Below are 23,861 nucleotides of genomic sequence, written 5' to 3' on the forward strand. Positions count from 1 at the left end.
CTCTTGACAAAGGCAGTACCCGTGCGTGTACAGCGGGCGATGGTCCTGCACCGACAGGCAGATGCACCGCATGCAACGAGAGAAACCTGCTGCTAAGATTTTAAGACTCCCAAATCTAAGTCTCTATACACTGAGACCAAGAGCAGTCTTTTCAGCAACTCCCCAGGCACTGGATTCAGATTTGATGAATAGGAGCAAACACAGGGTTAAAGTTCAGCACCTAAACCAGAAAGACTTATTACTACTAGTATTTTTATTCTGTTAACTAAGTGGGTTACACCTGAACCCTGGCAAAAAAGAAAAATACAAGCTACCTTTGATTGATGCCCATCCATACTTTATATACAATTAATTCAGGCAACGTGGAAAAAGATGATGATGAATAGTGAGGTAACCTTAAATTAAAAAGACTGATTAGTATTTAGGAAGCAGGCAGCTGACCCGGCCACCCCCAGTAGTATGACTCACAGTACTATTTTCATATTTGTATTATTTAGCATCTAAAAACCTTAGTTGAGAGTCCTGCTCTGCTAAGAACGTGCATTAAGTACTCTGAAATTATCTTCCCTGATTACTTTTCTACAGAAAATAAAATGTTTTCATTAAAATTTTATGTGTAAAATGTCATCTTTTGATTCAATCCTCCCAAAATCTAAGTACTAAATAAAAAAACAAATATGAAAAAATCCACCCTCTAACCAATGTGGAAATTACTTTTTTTCTGGAGGAGAGCAAATACTTCCCATGATTTTCAAAGACTGGCAGAAAACTGAATTTCCACTGATTTAGGGAGAAGAAATTGACATTAACTTTTCCTCTGACCCTACTCCATATACAATAAAATACAAATCTTAAACAAAAAGTTTATTTTATAAATAGATGAAACACTTAAAAAGACAAGAAAGCAGGAGGTGGTTTTGTCTTCCATAGTTTAGAGACAGAAAACTGAAGCATGGATAAATTTAGAGAAGTTTTACAGAAAGGAAATACTTGGAACTAGTGAAAGGGACTGATTTCAGGCCTTGGAGGTCCAATACCTTCAAACTAATTTTATTAAATATCAACAGTCCTGGGAAAGTAGTATGGTAAAGCAGTAGCTGGACTTCATTGTCACTCATCTATAATTGCATTTTTATTTGTCTTATGTTGAAGTATTCAAAATTCATTGCTAAGGACTTGTTTCTTTATTCCTATTACGAACATTCAGAAAGGGGAAAAGCTTCTAGTGATACCACGAACCCCAAAGTTAGCGCCTGGCTCTCAGTTGCCCGTGGAAGCATGTCTCCCTTCAGTAACAACAGAGAGGGCCTCAAGTTTCGTGAGCCTTTGTGGAAACCCACCTTCCTTTTGCTACCTACCCTAATTATTTCTATCATTGTTCCAAACCTGCAAAACTAATTTTAGGATGCCAAAGAAATAGAAGACATATATTACATTAGCTAATATGGAAGTCTTAAGCATTAAGTACTACTACAAACGGACACGATCCAGGAAAAAACACTAATTAAGGAAGGTCCCTTGTACGTGAACAGCCATAAACAGATGTACAGCATCTGTCCATTGAGCCATGTGATTGTCCTTTAATAGAATATACATTATAAAGCAATAAAAAGGCAAAAGGAAGGAGGACATGTTAATCTAACTAAAGATTAAAACATATCTATAATTTGATTAACCTGCCAAGTTTTCAGAAAGAACTAGCTCAGGATGTACACCAATACCGCATATATTTTTACTGATTATTTTTAAACGGCCTTATGATTTTCCCATCACAGCAACTGAAAGCACCAGAGACCAGCGATGGCCTAACAACCTTTCAAGAATCCAGACATTCCTTCTTAAAAAGAAATAAAACATGAGGGTTGCGTAACTTTTAATGATGGAAATTGATGGGACTGACTATGCTCTCAATAACATAGTGAAGCTTTATTGAATTCTATTAAAGTTTACAAGATTTTATTTTTCTAATCAATGTTAACCTATTAAAGATAAGAAGCAGCATGAGGGTTTTTTTCACAGAAACTAACACAAATGAGAAAATTAGATGATAAAGCTGGAGATTGATCAAAAACCTACTGAGTGCAGTGGGCATCTTTCCATTTCCTTCAGTGGGTTTTGGATCAGGACTTTAGTAATGAGGACTTAAACAGCCAAATCAGGTTGCCCAGTCAGCACTAATGAAGTCTTTATTAAGCAGTACCACAATTGCCAGGTTTGTAAACTGAATAGGTAGTGAAGAGCTATGGTCACACAAACACACATGCAGTCCATCTAGTCAGACAGCAGACCTCCAAGGGAAGCCAGTAGCAAATCCTTTGGAAGAAGCATCCTTTAACAATTCAGAAATCACAGATACAAACATCCATTGATTACACTATAACTGGAAGTTAGCAGGTGGTCCTTGGGGTACACAAGGTGATAGCCTTCTTATCTAACTATCTGTTACACAAGCTGATAATCTTTATATCTGACTATCTATTATAATGCAAAATTTTAAAATTTTGTTTCTATTCATGGACTTACTCAAGCTGTTCTATTCTACTAGACCTTTTTCTTCACTGTACCCTTGACCATAAGAGACAAAGAATTTGAATGAACTATGCAAAGGAGTGCTTTTACTCATTTTAGATTTGTCACAATTTAATTTTATTGGTCATCAGGGAAGCAATATATAAGAGAACCCAAAGTATCCTTCAATAGCCTTCAGTATTCCCCACTGCATCCCCTGTTCTCCCACATCATATCTTTCTCTTTTTTCTGAACAATACAAAACCTTCATCTCTTTCTTCAGATGGGAATCTTTTCATGTAGCAGTCCTTTCTTTTTGCTGTCATTCTCTGGTCCTTTCTTCTTTCCTTAATAGCTTTCTGGATAAGAAGTGATCAAAGGCAGACACGTTATTGATACTGAATATGAGAGTCAACAGTTGGTAAAGCAAGTGTTTCACAAGAAATACTAAACAAAGTCTTGTATTGCTTTTATAATATATATATAGCTTTCTTCTGCTATGAACTGAGCAAATACTCTGATCGAGTTTTTCCATAATAATGAACAAGAGATTTTCAATAGTATCTGTTGTTCTGTTGGAGAGGTATACAGGAAACATTCAGATTGTACCTTCCAAAGTGTTACCATGTATATTTCTAAAATAACAGATGATACCATATAGCCCTGACCAGTTATCTTTGATAGTCCTTTCAAAGTATGTTTTAGTTTAGGCATTCCAAAATAAATTTGTGTTGTCTTCAAATAAGCTGCATTGACAGATCATTAAAAAATAAATTAATACTAAATCAACCCTCAAAACTAGCTACCACCTCATGGTATGTTTGAATTGTGTTATGTTTCCTACATTTAATTAATGGTTGGACTGGATGATCTTAAAGGTCTTTTCCAACCTAAACGATTCTATGATTCTATTTAGCATAAGAAATAACTAGAATACCTTCTCTTTATGGCTTGCTCTCAGTCTTCCTCTGTGTATGTATGTGAGTAAATGCACATGTATCTGAGTAAATGCATATGTACACATACACGTACGCAGGCATATGTAGTTGTGCATGTGTGTGTGTGACATAACTAAATATATATATATATATATGTACAGAGAGACATTGCCAGTCAGTGATCTAACATTGGTGTAAGCACACCAGCTTCAGCTATGGGACCCCCCAAAGAAATGTCTACTAGAAAGCTGACAGGCCTTTTCTGTTTTGTAAGAGGAAATGTTGAATAAAATACACTCTATGTGTAATAACTATGCAAATCTTATTGATAGATTAATATACAGACATACACACACATCTCCATCATGCATACAAGTAACCAAAAATGAAATGCCATGCATTTCCAGTTATGTTATTCTAAAATGAGCAAAGGTAAGATTTCCTGTAAAAAAAGTTTAAGTCTGGGAGGAGACAGCCAGAAAGCATTAAAGAGAAGTTGAGGATGCAGGAATGCCAAGGTGCTATATGGCAACAGCTGTGCTCTGCTGCCATCCTGAAATTCTGTGCACTGAACAGCAACCTGACAGACACAGGGCTAAAATTGTTGCCAGGGATCAGTGCCACACAAAAGCATCTCGGCCAAACACATCCCTCTGCAGACATGGTGGCTCCATCCCAAGGTTTCCATCATACCGACAGATCTTCTTGGTGTAGGAATTATCCTTGAGGCATATGATCCACTGAGCTCAGAGTCAAATCCAGCAGAGATGCGCTGCCAAATGGATGTAGGCAGGGGCGAATGTACATGCAGGTCTGTTACGCCGTTCAGGCACGGCGATTCTCATTCTAAGGTAACCGGTCTGGGAACCCAGACAGGTCACTGCCAGTTAAAATCACTCCTAACCTCACCAGCAGAAGCCCTTCCCTGTACATTATAACAATGCACGTTACCATGACTTCATTTTCCTTGAAACAGTCTAAACTTTTGGCGGGGACTGAGTTTACTGAAATTGCTCCTGACAGTCCAAGCACATGTTATGAAGTGGAACTTAATAGGTGAAACTGAGATACCGAGGTTTCATGCGGCAGTTGCGCTATCTTTGTAAGAGGCAGTCTTGTACGAGCGTTGTGAGATTTCTGCTGGAAATTCCAACTGTTTGTGCTTCGTCAGAGGAAAATTTGATTCATGTAAAATACCTTTTCTAAAACAGCCAACAGTAAACATTCTTTCTCTCATGTTCCTGCCACTAATTTATTATTTTATGGAGAAGCACCCCAAGTTACCTCAACTGAGAGATCACAGTCTCATTGTGTGACTGGAAACATGCATGAAAACGGAAAGGTGATGGCCCTCGCGCTGAAGAGTTAAAGAATTCCCCAAAAAATTAGAGCAGTGGGAGCTGGGAACTACAATAACTTTAAGCATCTGGGTCTCACTAGTGAAGAACAGACAAAAGGAATATAGAAATATACCCCATCTCTGAAAAGACAGGACCTACATCACCAATGTCTGTATATTTATATGCTTTTCTTCCCCCTTTTTTTTACCCATGCTGCTAGTCTCCATCTTCTTCCTCTTTTACAATGCACTATTCATTGAGGACAGCTGTGAAGGACCAGAGAATAGAAAACTTTCTGACACCATTAGCCATCCAATCGCCAAGTAGCACTACCCCTTGTCTGCCTGCTGATGCATAGATTTGTATAGATAGTATCGGTCTTCTCAGTGTGTTAGTAAGATTTCTGTGTTTCTTTTCAGAAGCTATAGTGAGGACTTCCTAAACTACGGCCAAAACTAAAAATAAAATGGAAATAATATCTATTGCATTGGCAAAAATCTAAATGTTTTCATTTTCTCCCTTTCTCCTTCTTCATCCCCAATCAAAAGATCTTTGTGGGTAATTGCTGCAGTTGATGCTACAACCATTGAAGGACTATTGTATGTCTGTGTGCTGTTCTTATAAGCATGAAATTTCTAAGCACAGAAAGCAGTAAGACTAATGTCCTTGGTTCGTTCATTCAGACCTAGTTATTGAGGCATAAATAGTGTGCTGTATAACACCATGAAATGACCTAGGAGTGCCTATAATACACAGGTACAGTGAGACCTAGAAAAACAGAGTACCCAACATTAAAACAGAGAACCAGCACTACCTGACTTCCTTGCCCCAACCTTGAATAGCTTTGGCAAGTAACACAGGATTTTCCCCTTTTGCAGTAGAATGGAGTTCCGTACGTGACTACCTTAGAAGCACATGCAAAGCTTGAATATTAACATTAAAAACCCACAACCTTTCATCTTCATTCTTCCCCCTTCCCCCCCCCTCCAAAAGAGCTTTCTTCCAAAGGTGCATTAATTTTAAGCTATCTCAAGTAAAATTCGTTGCTGCATTTGATCTGGTTTTGTTTTAAGAGTATGAAAACAAAGAAGTGCATGAAAAATGATAGGTTAAATGATCCCTCCTGAGTCACTGTGGTACATCATCTCATATTTCATTACATTTTAAAATAAAACAAGCATACACTTGAACTGATAGAGCATAATGGCTGCTTTGGTGCTGCTGTAGATGTGCATGTAAAGACTTAAAGAAACACATGGATTACTGACCTGACAGGCCATGACGGTAATCCAAAACAGCCGTTATGGTCTCTACTGTAAATTCTTCTTATTTCATGGACCCCTGACACAATGGATGGCAACAAGATAGAGGTTTATAATAGAAATGCTGACACAACCTTATCTATAGCTGTGCAAATGGTGCCGCTATAATTAAACTTTACAACTTGAGCACCACTAGATAAGTTGCTAGCTTTTTAATCATATTAATCAGAGCTTGGATGTTTCAATTGCCATATATTATCATGCAGCATGCACGATAAAAATAAGATCTCCAGCCACCAAAGATCACAGCTGTTATGAAACACGGAGTATATCTAAACACTTCTCTGTACGTACAAATATACTGAATGAAAACCTCAGTCGGTTATCCATTTTCTGCTTTGTTTCCCAATACATGGGTTCGGCGTAACAGCCACAGAGAGTACTTTGAATACGTTACAAGAATATCACTGAACAGTAAAAAAGCTTCATTAAGATCTGCCCTGTATGTTTCAAATTTTCCTATCAGCAGTAAAACAAGTCTACTGTCTTCAGCGATAACAACAGTCAGAAGCCTGCTCTTTCAGAGGGAGGCACTGAGATTATTCTTCATGCACTGCTGTTTTCTTTAAAAGCTGGCTTCCCAGTGCTAGCGAGGAGTGGGTGGCCAAACTCTCACTGCTTTCAGTGGTCTGAGATTTGGAGCCTGGGAATGTTTTATGTAAATATTTCTCTTCACATTTTCTCTTCATTTGTCCGAGTGATTTACAGTTTTACTTCAGCAAGGAAAGTTTCCTCTCAAATAAGCTGTATTTGGTGCAAACTGAATGGAGCATTGCATCGGAGCTGAAACCCTCTATTTTTACCGAATGGGTATTGCTAACTACAACAATGACATTAATCTATAGATAAAATTTGGTTGCTTACCAGTCTCTATTACCCTGAATTTGCAAATCCTTGCATGCTGCACGCCAGTTTACATGTATCATTTGATATATTCCCACACTGTCAATGCCTACTCTTCTACAGCACGAGTTTTATAACACTTTTTGTAGACAACTGTGCTTTCCTTTAAGATGGGTGGTACAGGTATGTAGCCTGTATGTCACAAGAAGTCCTGTAAGGAATTAAAGGGAAAGAGTCTGCCTGTAATTGCGTATGGCGGAACAGAGTATACCATGGACATTTCTGAAAATTATAAGAGCTGTAGCAATGCATAGGAGTTGCCATAGTGTTATTCTGACCCCTGAAGGATGGAAACAGAGTTAACTTCATATCCTTTTTTTCCAATTTACTCAGTATACTCTATGAATGTCAAATCTAAGCTACATTAGTAGGATTTATTAGTGCTTGCCCAAACTTATCCTCCAGAAATATGAAAATAGTCATGAACTAATGGTAAACCAACTTTAAAATACTAATATTTTCAGGGAAGCAGATCAAAAAATGATTTTTCAGGCTGGTTCCATGGCAAAATTACTCTGAGTTTGATAGTGCATTAAATCTAGTAGGTATGTGAAGATCATGTTTATCAAGAGATGTAAAACTCACTCTGCCCTCACCTCTTCTTAACTGAAAAGTATTTTAGTGAAATTTTGCTAGAACCAATTCAGCATGAAGTGGGGAAGGACACAGGCCAGTGATGATAAGATCACTCATTTCAGCTGAGTTAAGATTTCATCAGGCTTACATTTTTCAGAAAATGCATCCATTAGAGGTATGGGGCCTCAGCAGTGCCTTTGCAAGCTTATCTGTCTTCAAGGAGTACTCTTCAACAACCTACCCCCCGCCGAACAGATACGAATAGTGATTTATGATTCTAAAATGGATATTAAAGTATATCCTGATACTACTATCTTTGTGGACAATTCGCTAAAAAAGTCCATCTGAGTTAAACCGACTGGACTCCTGTCACATCTTTGCTCTTCACCTACTCACTTCTGAAATGCTTGAAAAGTGTTAATGGCCAACCTTTTAGGTTCCCTGTAAATGTAACAGGTAGGTTAGGCTGCTATATCTGATAATACTTTTTTCTGAAGTCAGTCATGCTGTACTCCAAAATACAGAAGCAGCATACTGCTAAAGCTGCGAGGCAGTCGCTGCACACACCGAGAGAGACAACGCTGTCTATGTTAAGCGCCGCACATACTCGGGGCGAAACAGCACCAGCTCTGCCTTGAGCACTGGAAGAGGGGTCAGCAGAACGACGTGCTTGGAGGTAGGCGACGGCAAGGCGGGGGGAGGAAGATTAATTTTAATTTCGGCTTTGTTCCTCCTCCGCTCAGCTGTTGCCATGCACTGAAGTCCCAGGTTGCCGTGTGACCTTGCCGAGGAGCACACAGCCGGATCTGCTCAATGGGACCATTGTGCAGCCTTGCAGGGGCTTTTCTGGAGCCCTCTCTGTGGGTGTGGCTGAATTAGCAACTAGGCAGCCTCCTCCTTCGTCAACTCCCTGTCCCGGGGAAACTCCACCAGGAGCACGCTGATGCAAGAGGCAAACCCCTTGTCAGGAGCTGAGCAAGGATCTCCCCTCCTCAGCCCAGGTCTTCGTCCCCAGCTGCCGGGAGCACTACAAAGTTAACGCAAGTGATCGATACGCTATATAAGCACATTATTCCACTATCGGCGACCGATGCCACTGATGCAATCAAGTTACATAATCGCCGTCTTCGCACAAATACATCCATCTTCCTACAGATAGATCTGCATATCTTCTTCCATCCATTATGCATGAACCCACCAGCAGTACATAAGGGTACATATTTTCACACACGCTACATAACTTTAGCATTGCAGTGCATTGCACTGCACAACGTCATCACTATCGATTCCCTCAACCTTCCCCCATTCCCTCTATCAGAACTGATTTTGCAGAGAAAGATTACCAATGTGCATTGCTTGGATCCCTTTAAATCTTTAAAGGCTGAAGTGCTTCCCTTGCTCGCTTCTGTTCTTAAGACGACGATCTTTTCTCTCCTTTTTCTCCCTGTCTCGCTTCACACCACAACTAACAGAGGAATTAATTCACACACAGTCCCTCAGCCAGATGCATATATGTATGAAATACCAAAGATAGCATCTCTGTTTGCAAATCTTCAACTCTCATACACGTGGTCTGAGGTTTCAGTAGGTAAGCTATTGGGTGAAAAAAATATTTTATAAGAGCAGGTGGATGAGAGATTTTCAGGCTAGTGACATTTGCGATATTTCTCTACTATCAAGACGAGATTTTTTTTTTTTTTTCTTCCTTGCCATCCCTCAGTTTATAATTTCCTCGCAGGATTTACAGGAACAGTTGTAATCCCAAATTAACAGTGGCATTTAACCCCCTTAGCACCAGAGCACTGTACCACGATTAATAAGGATCGCCACCTTAAAGTTTAACAACTTGAAAAAGCAGGATTTCTCTACCTCCACTGCAGCTATGAAATGCAGCAGAATGCTGCACAGAGTTGGAAACATTTGTTTTTAACCAGCGGATGGGATCCGATCTCATATTAAATAGATGCCATCACGGAGGGCTTCTTTACTATCGCATACCCTTTTCAGTCAAAAATATTACAACCGGGAGAAAAAAGGAAAAAGAGGGAAAAGGAAAGACTCCTTGCTTTTAGGGTACTCTCCCAAATCCAGAGGGTGCAAGAATAGGGAGGGAGGAGGAGATTTTTAATTTGTTTAATTATTATTATTATTATTTATCGCAAAAATCACTCACCAGAAGACCTACTGCAGTTATTCCACTCAACTGCCAATAACGTCTGGAGCCCCTCGCATCAGGGTAGCGCAGCAATCCCGAAAGTACCCCTTTCAATCACACGCCACCAAGTTTAGCAATGCCGGGCTTTCGCCTGGATAAAATGACCTTACCCACAGGAATCTCCCGAAATATCCCTCCGGCGCGGTCAGTCAGCGAGGCGAGTGCCGGGCACCACACTGCGCACTCGGCCGGAGAAGCCCCGTGTTTACTCCTGGGGCTGAGCTGGCCGGGAGTGCCGCGGACGCGGCGCCCATCCATCCACCGCTGCCAGCTCCGCCGCGGGCGCAGGTAATTCCATACAGGCTTCGGCGCCCCCCCGCCCCCCCCCCCCGAGTCGCCCCTTCCTTCCTAGTTCAGAAAGTGCCCGCGTCGCCGGCGGGAGGTACCATCCAGGTGCGGCGGGGGGGGGGGGGGGGGGGCGGCCGGCCTGGGGGCCCCCGCGCTGCCCGCGCCCAGCTCCGCGCCCAGCGCTGCTCCGCCGCCGCCGCCGCCGCCGCCGAGGGCCGGATCCCGGCCGCCGCGCACAAGTATCCGGCGAGCGGCGGTGCGGAGGGGGTTCCTGGTGCTGGGCGGCTGTGGGGAAAGCGCTGCGGGGTGGGGGGGCAGGGGAGGGGGGCGGGGGAGGGTGCTTCCCGGGTCCTAGCACCCTCACCGCCGCGCCAAAAAAAAAAAAAAAAAAAAAAAAAAAAAGGGTGGTGGGGGCGGAAATCTCCAAAGGGAAAAGAAGAAAGGGAAAAAATCGGTTGTCCGCTTGCCCCGAACGATACTAATCCCCGGTGAAAATGACAAGTGATCGGCAAAGAAGAGGAGGTCTTGACTGATAACCACAATCCACCCAAAATATCCTAAGGAGCAGAGGGAGAGAGGGAGAGAGGCGAGAGCAACTGCAGTGCATGAACGGTCCCCGTGTTTCTACGAGCCGGGCTCGTTCGGCTGAAGGCGTCCTCCGCCGGGCCGGCAGCCGGCGAGACGGGGCCGCTGCTGCCCCCCGATGGGCACCGCGGCACTCGCCCGCCCGCGCACCCACGCCCGCTCCCACCGCCCCGGCTGCGGCGCAGGGCGCTTTTTTTTTTCTTTTGCTTTTTTTTTTTTTGGGGGGGGGGAGGGGGGCAGCGGGGGGGGGAGGCCCTTCGGAAGGGATCCTGGAGAAACTCCTGGGTAGCGGCCCTGCCTCCCTCCCTCCCTCCGCCCCGGCGCCGCCCGCCTCCCCGCACCGCCTCGGCCCGCAGCGCTGGGGCCGCGCCGCGCCTGCCCGGGGCCGGGGCCGGGGCCGGGCCGGGGCCGGGGCCGGAGCGCCGGGCTGCTTCTCTTTTCCTGTTGTGGTTTATGTTGGTGGATTCGGGTTGGGTTGTTGTTTTTTTTTTTTCCCCCCTTCCCCTCCGGTTTCCGAAGCGAAATGTTGTTTTAGGGGAGATGATACATTATCTATTCTTGGATTTTTATAAAGCAAACTGTGGGCCTCGCTGTTGCCATGGGATCTTCTTTGTGCGAACTCTCTGAACTGTGTGGGAACAGTTTTATTTCCTTCCCTTCAGATTTTTTGCCTTTTTTTTTTTTTCTCCTCCTCTGTAACTCTTCTGAAGATATGTATCAAAATGTAACTGCATTATTGCCAATTAAGATTAACAGCAGCTGCAAGGTGCATCTAATTAGGAATGTTAATTACTTCATGAAATAAATAGTCATTTGCAGATGTTTATAATACCAAACAAATGTTCTATAAAATGTAACTCTAAAATTCTGATGCTCCCCCCCCCAATAAATTTGATCGCATCCCTGCACAAAGGCACAGGGGAGCGGACACCCCCTCTTCCATAGCACTGGCCCTGCGGGCCAGGAAGAGATAGAGCCCGGTTGCCCATACACAGACAGACGCCTGGGTCAGAGGCATTTCGCGCTCTTACAGCCCGTTGAGTGGGGTGGGAGGGTGGAAGAGAGGGAAATAGCCGAGCAATGTGAGCTAAACGCGTACAAGTTACATATACGTTTCTGTCCATGTAAATGGTGCTTTCCAAAACAGGGACAAAGAGACCAGGCGACATTCGGTTACCACTAAATCCATCCTGACTTCCTTGTAGGGCCATAGAGAAGAATCCAAACTGCTGCAGTTGTTAAACCCCCAAGATGTTACAGGAGAAGAAAAGAGAGAAAGAAAAGAAAAGCAGCACATGGGAAAGTGTGACTTTATTACGGATCACGATAAAGGATTATCGATAGGCAGATAATGTGCCGTGCAGAGTCAGTGGGTTGTGGGAGAGGTGGGAGCTGTTGTGGAATTTGTGGAGCTCACTCGCACCCCATCCCACTTCTCCTTACGAAAACAGAACGGCATTCTTCATGTTGTTGATAAAAAATAGAAGAAACTAGAAATGAATGCAACAAGCAGTAGTCAAAATTCAATTTTAAAACACAGAAATTAATGTGACTGGTTAAACCCAGCATTCAGCTACTACTATGGTGAGTGATCCATATGCATGAGTCAGTAAAAGAGATACGAAAAACTTCATGGGATTCTCTTTGTGGATCAGTACAGGGCGTTTTAAGTTAGCTAAATGACTCATACCATCTACTTTAGAAAGCTGTTTTGGGTGCTTGATTTAGAAGCCCAGGCGTCCTAGCTGATTGAGAGGAGGAGAGAGAGGGAAAGAGAGAGGGGCTCCCAACTTTGATTCTCACTGTTATCCTTTGGGAGAGCTGCTTTCTCACCACTGAGGAGCGATCCCAGACTGCCAGCACAGGCACCTCCGTTCCGTGACATGGAATCAAGAGTCGTCTTCATGGCTGGACAGAACGACGAGCGCTCAAGGCTGTTTGTGCTCTGCAACAGGCAGAGAGTAGGAAGGAGGGACTTGGGGTTAACACACCGGCCAGGCACTCGGCACATTTGCGTTCAGTTCCTGATGTTTTACAGATTTCTCTTCCACTGACAGACAAGTCAGTTAATCTCTCTGTGCTTTTGTTCCTTCTCTGTATAATGTGAGTTAACACTGTTCTTATTCACAGGGGTGCAGTGAAGATAAAAAGGCATTAATGTTTGTGAGGTGTTCGCATACAGTGGTCATGGGAACTATGTAAGTTCCCAGAGAGGCTGATTAAGGGTCTGGCAGGAGAAAGGGAAAATGAAAAAGCGTGGAAGCCAAAAGATGTGAACAAAATACAATGTCATTGCTAAAATGGCTGAAACCAGACTAATAACGCAGAAAAGTTGTAGACCATTCGCATCTGCAGAATACAAACCGCCTGCGTTCTTGGGTTAATTTCATCCCCGGGTTAAGGAAACTGGCTCCACTTCATTTCTCAGTTACTGAATTGCTATGAATAGCAATGCAGTTGTATGGACGCAAGTAAAAGAGATTTTAGATTTTTTTTCCCCTCAGCCACATACTGAATCTCTATTTGGCTTTGTCCTCCCACTAGTAAGTATGGCATGTCTAATATAGCAGGGAATCTCCTTTGTCCTCATCATGACTTCAGTGTTTTCAAGATACTACACCAAAGATAGAAGCCAAGACTTACCTGTTTTCTAAACATTGTTTTCATTCCGTGGATTCTATGCACACTGAAAGGGTTAATATGAATAAGTAGTGTACCTTGTACCTGCACCGTGTGTATAATCTTGAGGCATTGTGTCCCTTGAAGTATGGAAGAAGCACAAACCGCATCCTCATCTATACTTCAGTAAGTGACTTTAAAAGGATTATCCCATTTAATGTGTATTATGGAAAGCGAAAACAGTGCAGTCAAAGTAAAGTTCCTTTTCTAAAAGTAATACATATTTAAAATGAAAGGGCTGACAGAGTATGTGGCTCTGAAGAGTGCTAACATCATGCAGAATGCTTTCCGTTAGTAAATTCAATCTGCTCGAATGAGTAGTACCCAAAAGCTAATACCATCCCTTAGCTGCATGGTGTCCTTCAAAACTTCCTGGCCTCGTGCTCACCTTGCTGGCAAGTCTGCCCAGAGAGTGGAAAGACTGGCAGGTCTTGATTTCTTGCTACCTACCTGTGGACTTCAGGTATTAAATAATGTTTCCATTTGTGTGTTTATTTTCCACTTTTTAACAAATGCAATGGGAGAAACAGGCTAACACAAAACACCGACACTTGCACATTCTCTTGCTTAGTGTGTGTACATAATAGAACTATGATATGATATAAATCTAACAGGATGGAAAACAAGCACAGTTTTCTAGATGAAAAAAAAAAAAGATTTCCAACATACAGCTTCAGCCCCAACCAAAAACACCAAATGGAAGCCCTGCTCATGTGAAAACCTGCATCTGAGCCCTGTAAACTGCAGTCTCAATCTAATTACTAAACAGTTTCAGTAAAGCAAAAAGGTCAGCATTTTATCTATCATTTTTTTCTTTTCCCCTTTTCAAAACACAATTGCATTGACCTTATTAAAAACTAGCTTCCCTTTTTGTCCACTTTTGGCATGACTAAGTAGTCTGGAATGCTTCAGAGAGAACAAAGTAAAACCCGAAAACTGCTATCTGGTTAACTTCCCTGATTCTCCTTGGATTCTTGTGTATTTTTTATATTTTTAATGTATGTATTTTTTATATTTTTAATTTATGTATATATTGCATTTTATTTGTTGCGTCCTTTATATATTGTATAATATATATTACATGTTTTTGAATAAGTCCAGGCAAAATTGTTCAAGAGAGCAGATATTTTAAAAAGGATAATCCATAATTCCGTAGCAGGTGAAAATTTTAAAAGCAATTTCCTTTACAGAGGAGCCTGACTCTAAAGGGTACGTATCTAGTCAGGGAATAATACTCATCTTGTAACGAAGACATTTAATCACAACAATTCTTGTTTATAGTCTTAACTGCAAATTACATTTTTGTCTGCCTGAACTACATATACCTTTCCATAAGTAGAAGCATGCTGTCTGTACTCACTGCTGAGCTGTGTTGTCCCAGATGCTCCAGTTTTACTGTGCTTTTCTTCTTGGTACCATTTTTGTGTGAGTAATCCAGCAGCTTTGTGCAGAGCATGTCAGACAGCTCGGGCGATTTGACAGGCAGATCTGCCAGGGCCTTGCTGCTCTATATGCGGCTGAGACAAGCCTTCCTATGTCGGGTAGGCATCAGCTGTAGGTGGCCTGAACAAAGCACTACGACACCTATAGATGAGAAGTGACATTACATAAAAGCTAAATATCTTGTTACTACTTGAGTGGGAGGAGACTTTCATTCAGAAAGCCATTCCTTCAAAGCATGCGTTTCATTGATTCTTAGTGTTTAAAGAAGACAGAATTAGATATATAAAAAAATTAGCCTGGTTGTCCTGCAACTTACTGCTTTAACCTAATGTAACAAAGGATAATGTCAAGATAATTAAATGCTCATCTCTTGCACATTTTTAATTTTGTAGAATAAATGGTTACTTGCTGTTCCTCTGTTCTCTCATTAGGGTATCTGAAATGAAGATAATATCCATTCGTAAGCTACTTAGAACATATACCTCAGCTATTCAATTAAATAGTACTCTATCACAAGATGAGAAAAATAAAAAGATGGGGTGCATTCATGCATTAAAAAATATTTGTATGTCTCATTTCAGAGGTTTGGGTTTTTTTTCTCAAAGACCTAACAGAAGGCAGTAATGAGGGTTTATTTTCCTTTGAAGATCTGTTTACTTTTAGAATATCCAGCAATATAAATCTCATCCAATTCCTCTAAAGTCAATAGAAAGGCTCCTACTACTTCAATAGCAGTTACACTAGGTCTTGTACTACTGTTATCCATTCAAAGATCATAAATTGGAGATTTTAAATGTAAGCATTAATTGGAAAAAAGTTGCATAAGAACGATTGACCTGAGTTAGGAGGGTAATCCACCTCAGTGAGCGATGTACACCCAGCAGCAAGCCAGGACTGAACAACAGCGGGTAAGAAAGGCAGGGCTGATGAAAAGCAAAAGCGATACTCGCATAATGTACCTCCCGACTTGTGACAACCGTCAGTTCAGGGATTTTCACTTTTTTTTCCATGAGAAAATGCCAGTCACGCATAAGAAAAGTGTTAGAAATTAAGAGACAAATGTGATCTGAATTGCAAAAAAGAAAAAAAAAAAAGACAAAGCAAGCAAAACCTTGTTGAGTCATCCAGCTGCTTTGTGAAAAAACTTTTAGTCTTTTTATTAATTTTTTTTTTTTCATTTCAAAAATTGCCAGAAGGTGGAAAACGTGCCAGGAGAGCAGATCCCGTGGGCCGCAGCTCCCCTCCCGCTGTGCCACTCCCCTACACGGCCCGACGCCTCCCCCACCGGCCGCCGAACCCCTCTGTCACTGAAAGATTTTCTCAGGAGGAAAGGGATTTTTTGTCATGGCCTCCTGCCCGCCTGCAGGCAGGCCAGGGCAGAGGGCCGTGGGGCAAGCTGGGGCGGGCTGGGCCCGGTGGTGGCCGAGCAGGCCAGGACGGGCCAAGGCAGGCAGCAGCGGGGCAGCGGGGCAGGGGCCTCCCCCGGCAGCCCCGTCCCACCGAGCCCGGAGGCCGCGAGCGGAGCGGAGCAGGGCAGGGAAGGCGACCGGGGCCGCCGGCTGCCCGCTGCACTCCAGGCAAAGGCGAGGGCCGGAGCAGGCCCAAGGTGAGCCTGGCACCCAGGAGGCTGGGCAGGGACAGCCAGGCCTGCCGGTGCCCTCAGGGCCCGATGGCGTAGATGCCTGCGTATGCACAGTGGTTATTATATACAATTTAATAAATATTTGTTACGGAGTCCTGGACGTCTATCAAAACCTGCCCATTGTCACTCTGAGATGCTATATTGGTACTGTTTGCACGCGTGAGGTTCAGGAACTCATCGTGTAGTTAATGGGCGTGTAATACACATTTTCTTCCTGTGGCTGCAGGGTCTTCTGTTGAAGCACTCACTCAGCACTAAAATGACTTCTGAAGCCTTGGTGCAGATAGAGCAACCAAAACGTGAAGTCCTGTAGGTCAGTGGAGCAGTGGGACGGCCAGAAGCACGGCAGTAAGGTGTTCACGCGGGTGCAGTTCCCTGTGAGCAAATTCCCAAAGAAGTACAGTTACTTCCACCCTGAAGTACAGTAAGTACTAAACTTTCATATATCAAAGAGTTTGACTGACAAAAACATAGTGAAATCCAGAAACTGCTTGTATAGATATAAACCACTTTGACAGGAACAGACTGAAGTTTAACTGGTTTAACGTTCCTGAGTAAAAATATCCTTTGGAAAGTTATGAAGCAGAATAAGAGATTGCTAAAATCAAAGCTGTGCGAATTACCAGAGCTCATGAATCAATTAAAATAAAGCTATACATGTCAAAATGAATTAACCTAAGAAAAGTTTGTAATTCAGTGTTGCTGGTTTTCTGTCTCCCTTCTACACATGCACACGTGTGCATACAGAGGCACTTGATTTTGTGCTTACTAATGCACCAGATTTAGCACCTGCAAAGATTTATCCCAGTTATTAATATACATTATTAGGATTTATCTGCAATCAATATGTTTTGTAGCTTCATTTTGCCATTTGGATGCCATGGGGAAATCTAGACTTCGACATTCAGGTATGGCCTGTGCACGTGGGAATCACTTACCTGAGGGCAAGACAGGGACAATGCACACAGTGGAAAAAGGGAGGGGAAAGTCAAGGTCTTCATTAGATATATGACAGATCTTGATTAAAATACCTGGACAGGAAGAATGTACTAGTGCAGCTATACTATGGACTACCTATCTAAGATAGTGACAATGACTCTAAGGGATATTAGAAAGATTATGAAGGAAAAAAAATAAGATAGTGATACAAAACCTGTTAGTGTATGTGGACTAGGTAAGTGTTATGGTAAGTGTTATGAACATGATGTGATGATTATAGTCTAGGGCATAAGAAATAGTTGCTCTTTGGAATGGCTAAGCAGAAAACTCACAAAAAGAGAAGCAGCTCTTTAGATCTGAACAGTGCACAGGACCCAGTTCAAAAGCCAATTATTTAAGTGCCACTGTACAATAATCACTGTGAAATATTCAAATTCCAGGAGCAAATCTCCCCAGATCTCTCCAAAAAGATATCAGAACAACCTCACCTTCTCCTACTGAAGTGTTGCTTTACTGTAAAGAGGGGCAATACCTAAAAACATGGAAGTTAGTTAAAATGAAGTTAAAAAAAAACACCCAAAAGGGTAAAAGTGTTAGTTGGTGCAAAGGAGACTGTTCAAAGTCAGCTAAAGAGTACAGGGTCTGTTAGAAATGAAAAAAAATCTTTGAAATATGAAAATCTCAGCCCAATAATTGGAAATTGTATGTAGTAAATTAAATGTAAAGCGATAGCAACTCAGCTCAGACAAAAATGTTGAGAATCAACCCACTGACAGCATACAGCATAGAGAAAATACATTTTCAAACTCATTAGAAGATGAAGCTTGTCATCATTGGTAACAGCAGATGTTCCAGTAGGATGAGAATTAGTAGAAGAAATCAGTGAACAGAGCAGTAACAAGTTGCAAAATAATAAATTTCTAGAAAATATTTTTATTGTTCTAGTATGTACGAGATAAATAACCCTAAGGATGTTAAAACAATTATTGCTACCATAATTTGAACTATTTTTGGTCCCACAAAAATCTGGTAGTACTCAATAGTACTCTCAAAGGAAACTATCAATATCACTATCAAAGTTTCTCAAAAATGTTAGCTTAATGTTTAACAGTCTTCGATGAACAAACAAAACATCAAGAATGATTGGGACAGGAACGGAAAACAAAACTGGATAGAAACATTATGCCACTGTATTAATCCATAGTGCACTTAGATCTTGATTATGACATGATTAGGTCAACCTTTCTCAAAAAAGTCATAATTAGTAATTAGCATTAAGCAAAGTATTAGCAAGGGAATAGACAAATACAACACATTTACTCAGAGAGATGGAGGAACACTGAACAAAGTAGATCTGTTTGGTTTGCAAAAGACAATACAGAGCGAAATACAAGTGAGAACTGTGAAGTTACAAGTAGTGTAAGGACCAATGATTTCATTATGCAAGAATGAGGAGGCAGCCAGTGAAATTACGATGTGGCATGTTCAAAACAGATGCATGACAAATAAGTAAATTGTACAGTTCATTCATTGCCTCAGGATGTTCTGAAGGCCAAAGTACAAATCAGTTCCGAAAGATTAAATACATTGTGTTGGAGAGGCCCCTCTTTTGTATTAAACAATAATCTGACACAACTTCCCAGTCAGAAAATGCCTACACTACGTACGGCCAAGGTGGAAGGACACGCCAGAGAAACAGCTCGGTCTGCTTCACTTGTTTCTTTCACCCTTTGCCTAGGCATCTTCTACTAGTCATTATGAAAGACAAGACAGCAGGCTAGCTAGGTCTTTGCCCTGACTCCCTGTGGACTTTCTCTTTCCTTTTATGGTATATGGACTGTGAAGGTTCTGCATTATTGAAAGAGTTAATGCACATTATGCAGAGTTAATGCAACACGGAATCTGGAAACAAATGACAAGGAATGTAGCTTGCCTGGGTTTAGTGTACAGGAACTTCATTTTTCATTAGTGCTTACTTCTAGCTAAAAAGGGAGTGAAAAACTGCTACCAGGTAAGAATTCCTGCATTGATTCAATGCTCATTTTTACAGGTGTAAGCAAGAAGATATTATGAATGCAATAGGAAGAAGGCCAGGAGATCCTGGAAGAAAGCCAAGAGATCCTGAAAAAGCAGGAAATTCAGGCTGAATTTCAGTTCTGTCTGTCAGGGGCTGTTAATAAAGACGTTGAGCTGTATGAAGTACACCAGTCAGTTCAAAATGGTTCAAGTTGCACTTTTACATTGTTTTTTTAATCAGTTTATTCCTGCTCTGCAACCTGTAACCTTACTAGCAGAGCTGCTAGTATTTCAGAAAGGTTACAAATGCTGTTGGTAGGACAGAAACATTCCTACCATTCCCTCAGGTTTGGAGTGACTAAAAAATGCATTTGTGGGTGATGGCAGCGTGGCAGGGCCTCTGTGGTATCAGCAGCAAATGGGTTAAAGAAAACTGGTTTTAGCATGGCTGGCGAGGGGGGGCTGTCTGAATCTTCAAGTCTTCAGAGAAACAGGAGAGCCTTGGTGGAAGAGTATCGTGCACTACTGAAATGCTATGTGGCTACAGGACAACAACTACAGCATAAACAAATTTGAGGCTTCACACAGCTTAATAAGGGGGCCAGCTTTTCCTGATGTGAATCTATAAACAATTTCGTCAAACTTCTGTTATCCATATTCTGAAATGCAGATTTCCCAGATCCAACATTTTCTTTCTTCTGTCTTTATTTCTTATGTTAAATATTCTCTTGAAATAAGAAGCAGCATAAAGAAATGCTACAATTTTAGCATGATTGTTACAGAAGATCTGTGACAGCACAGAAAGCAAGCTGCAGACAACAAAAAAATGGAGGATCAGCAATTACTAAGATTTACAGGAACACTCCTCTGTAACTTTGTTCTGCGGACGTGGAAGAAACATAACTTCCATTTCAATGTGTAGTTTTTGCCTTGCTTTATCTTAAGAATGCTAGTTTATTTCAAAAGCCAGTGTTCTTTCTTCATACAGGGGGCAACAAGCTGTTCCTTATGAGAGCAACAGTGATGGTGTAGCATTTTCTGAAAGAAGAGAGACGACTGTCAATGCAAAGGAGAAAGTTTTGTTTTCAGCGGTGGAGATAGATGAATCAGAACACGAAAGAATAATAAAGGAAGAGGAGAGTGTCGGGGTCTGAAATGAAGGCAATGTGATCTGAATGTTGATAAAGAGGCATTGACAAGATAAAAGATCTCTCTCTGTCGCACTCTCGCCCTCTCATTTCCAGTGTGTAAAATCTGTCCTGTTGACACACTCTTGCGCTCTTTTTATATCACAAAACTGAAACAAACAGGATTCACAGTCAGTGGTGGTGTCACAGCCCTTGTGACAGACACTTGCCAAGGGGAAGGGCCCAGCAGTTGCCTCCTATTCCCCCCCACTTTTTGAGACCCTTCAGTCCATGGAACTGGACTTTATCAAGATTTGAGAATTCTTCTGAGTAATTCAGGCTGATTACAAATAAGGGAGGTCTGTGAGGCTATGTGCTGACAATTCACATCCACTCTCCAGGGAATCATACAATATAGTTAAATACATTAGGTATTTTACTTATATGTAATTTAACTTTATTCATAATGTAATGTAGTTCTCTGCTGGATGTCAGCACTCAGAGGAAATCCTGTTTTAGAAAAAAAACCCCAAACAAGCAGACATGTCATGTTTGAAAATAAAAGGTTGACAAACTTTAAAAAAACATAAAACAGCTCTATACTAGGTACACCGAGAACTGCTGAAGTTCTTGCTTCAACACGTGCTGCCGCATTCAGGAAAATGTCACCTACCAGCCATTGAGCCATTGACTTTGATGGCAGTTCCTTTCAAAGAATCAGGGTCTTCTAGAGGAGTATGGCTGTTGCTCAGAGCAGTGTGTATTCTCCCAGTAAATATTGTTTCACAGTGTAGGTCCAAATGTAGTGACATATATCAGTATGTGCATAACATGGACCTAAATGGCTTGTCATACTGTGAAGTATGCAATATACAGGCCACAAAATTTTACAGTGAGAAAAAAAAAATTCTAAAGTTTACGTACTATCTGAGGTAGTACCATCTTAATTGTCCTGCTGTATAATGGCTTTTTGTAGTACATCTGAAGCTTTTTAGGTTTTCTTCCTCTGTAGTATAGCTACAGGGAAAATGTGATTTCACTGGAATCAATCATGAAAATCAAGGAAACCAAGGTACTATTTCAAATTTTGCACTCTTCCGTAAAAAGCATGTTCACTTTTGTGGCTAATTTGACTGACTAAGAAGTAAAGAGTAAAAATAAAATTATACATTTATCTGCATGATATACAGGAGTCATGAGGTTTAGTTAGGTAATACTTGTGTAGCTTTTCATAAAGGTAATGTACATTTGATAATTGTTGCATACCTGACAGTAAGGAGTAGGCAGAACAGCTTAGTAAGAATTTTTCAAAGGCACTTATGGTATGTTTCCCTGAAATTTAGTAGGTCTTGGATGCAGTAAAGTCTGATATACTGAGATGACTGAACCAAAGCAATTAAATTGGTTTTAATTAGCAGATTTGTTACCTTGATACATATCCATGTGTAAACTGTTATTTCAGCATTAGAAAAAAAAAAAAAAGGTGGTTTAAATTTGCCTACGTACAGTTTCAAAAAATATATATGACTGCAGTGGATGCAAAATTGTTAGGACAACCCAAGCAAAATTATAGGCAGTTGCCTGGAGCATCAGACTTCTGGGTACTATAAAATGGCTGTAGCCTTGCTTCCTCCTTTGCCATGTTAGAGCCTTGGAAAGCCAGGTTTGCTGCTGATACTGACCATGTGGTAATGTGGATGTGTGGAAATGCCTTGAGTCTGGGCCCCTCATCTTCTGGGGAATAAAATTCAAAATTAAGTATTCCACTGAGAAGCATAAATTTTCTCTAGCAGAAACTATAACTGCCTAACTTCACCGCTATCTCCTTTCACACTTAAGATCACTATTTTACAGTACTATTAGTGCAGCCTCTTATCCAAATCATATTTAATCTGATCACCCCTGTGTTGAGCAAAAGGCATGAATTACAAAAGCAGCTGTTAATTTTAATGCAACCCTTAATCTATTAGGATAATTATGAAATTCTAGTCTTTGTTATTAAATGTGTTTTGAAGACAGGGAAAATGCAGCAAAAGAACCCACAAACCAAACCCAGTTTCTTTGGATTAATGCATATTCACATTTTCAATTGTGAACTGAATACCTGTCAGGTGGAAGGACAAATTCAAATATTAGTGTTAAAAGGCAGAATGTAATCAGATTGGCTGTTGTTGTGTCTTCTATATCAAATTATAATAAGGATAATTAAAATTCCTGCCAGGCTGAGAACTCTTAGTAGTGATATTCCATTTGGGAAAAAAAAAAAAAAAGAAAAAAAAGCATAAATCACAAAAAATATTATATATATCTTTACATATGTATCTTTTTTATAACTGCATCTAGTATGGTTTGGTACAAAAAGCAGTTAACTAACAATGCATTTTCTCAGGATGCGGGTATTTAGAATTCATGTGTCAATGAATACTTCATATATTTGCAATAATTTTACTATCTCTGGTCAGTATATTCACACTATATCACACAGATTTTCATACTGTGTAGTAGGGATCTCTTCTTGCTGAATCACAGAGATACAATAGAGAAGGACTTAGCATTAATGATAAATTGAAGGATTATAGATTGAGAGTTTTTTCACATTTGTTTCTTCTCTCCTGTTTCATTTCCCTGCAGTTCTTCCCCACAATGCCTTCTCTCTCACATATTTATTTTTTGTGGTTTGACATTACATTAAAAATAAAACCACTGAAATAAATACCAAGATGTTACTGCCATTTTTTTCTGAATCTGTGACTTATGTTTGAGTGCATCTCTATGAATTTTTAAAACAGAAATACTTACATTAAAACCACCAAACCAAATCAGAAACAGAAAAAAACCAAACCAAAACAAAACCAAAACCCAACTCCTCCACAAATCAAAATCTAGTTTAGTGCTATATCAGCAATGATGGAAACAGTTTCAGGTGTTTCCACAAAGGCTTATAGTGTAATCCAAATATATATGTAAAGAAATTATAAGGCAGCTTCTTACGAGAAGTGAAACTTTCTTAAGCTAGTCTTCGATTTTAAATAGAGACATGACTATCACTAACGATAGTGAAAATATTAAGCTTCTTTGTCAGAGGATCACAAACTGAATAGGCACTTAAGTTGGTTTTAAAAGATTTTACAAAATTAATGCCAAGAAAATTTTGCAATGTATTGTAACAAATTAAAACAAATTTTCTGCCACTGCAGTTTGTGATGCTAACTCTGGTAATTAGGGCAGAACTAATCTTCTATAACTTTAGGCACTCAGAGTGTCGTCATCATCGTTCTGAGATCATCATCCAGACTACCTTTGTAGGCACTGGGGAGAAATAGGAGCTGTTTTAAAATTA

The sequence above is a fragment of the Pelecanus crispus genome, chromosome 1 (genome assembly GCF_030463565.1).
Source record: "Pelecanus crispus isolate bPelCri1 chromosome 1, bPelCri1.pri, whole genome shotgun sequence".
NCBI classification, from domain to species: Eukaryota; Metazoa; Chordata; class Aves; order Pelecaniformes; family Pelecanidae; genus Pelecanus; species Pelecanus crispus.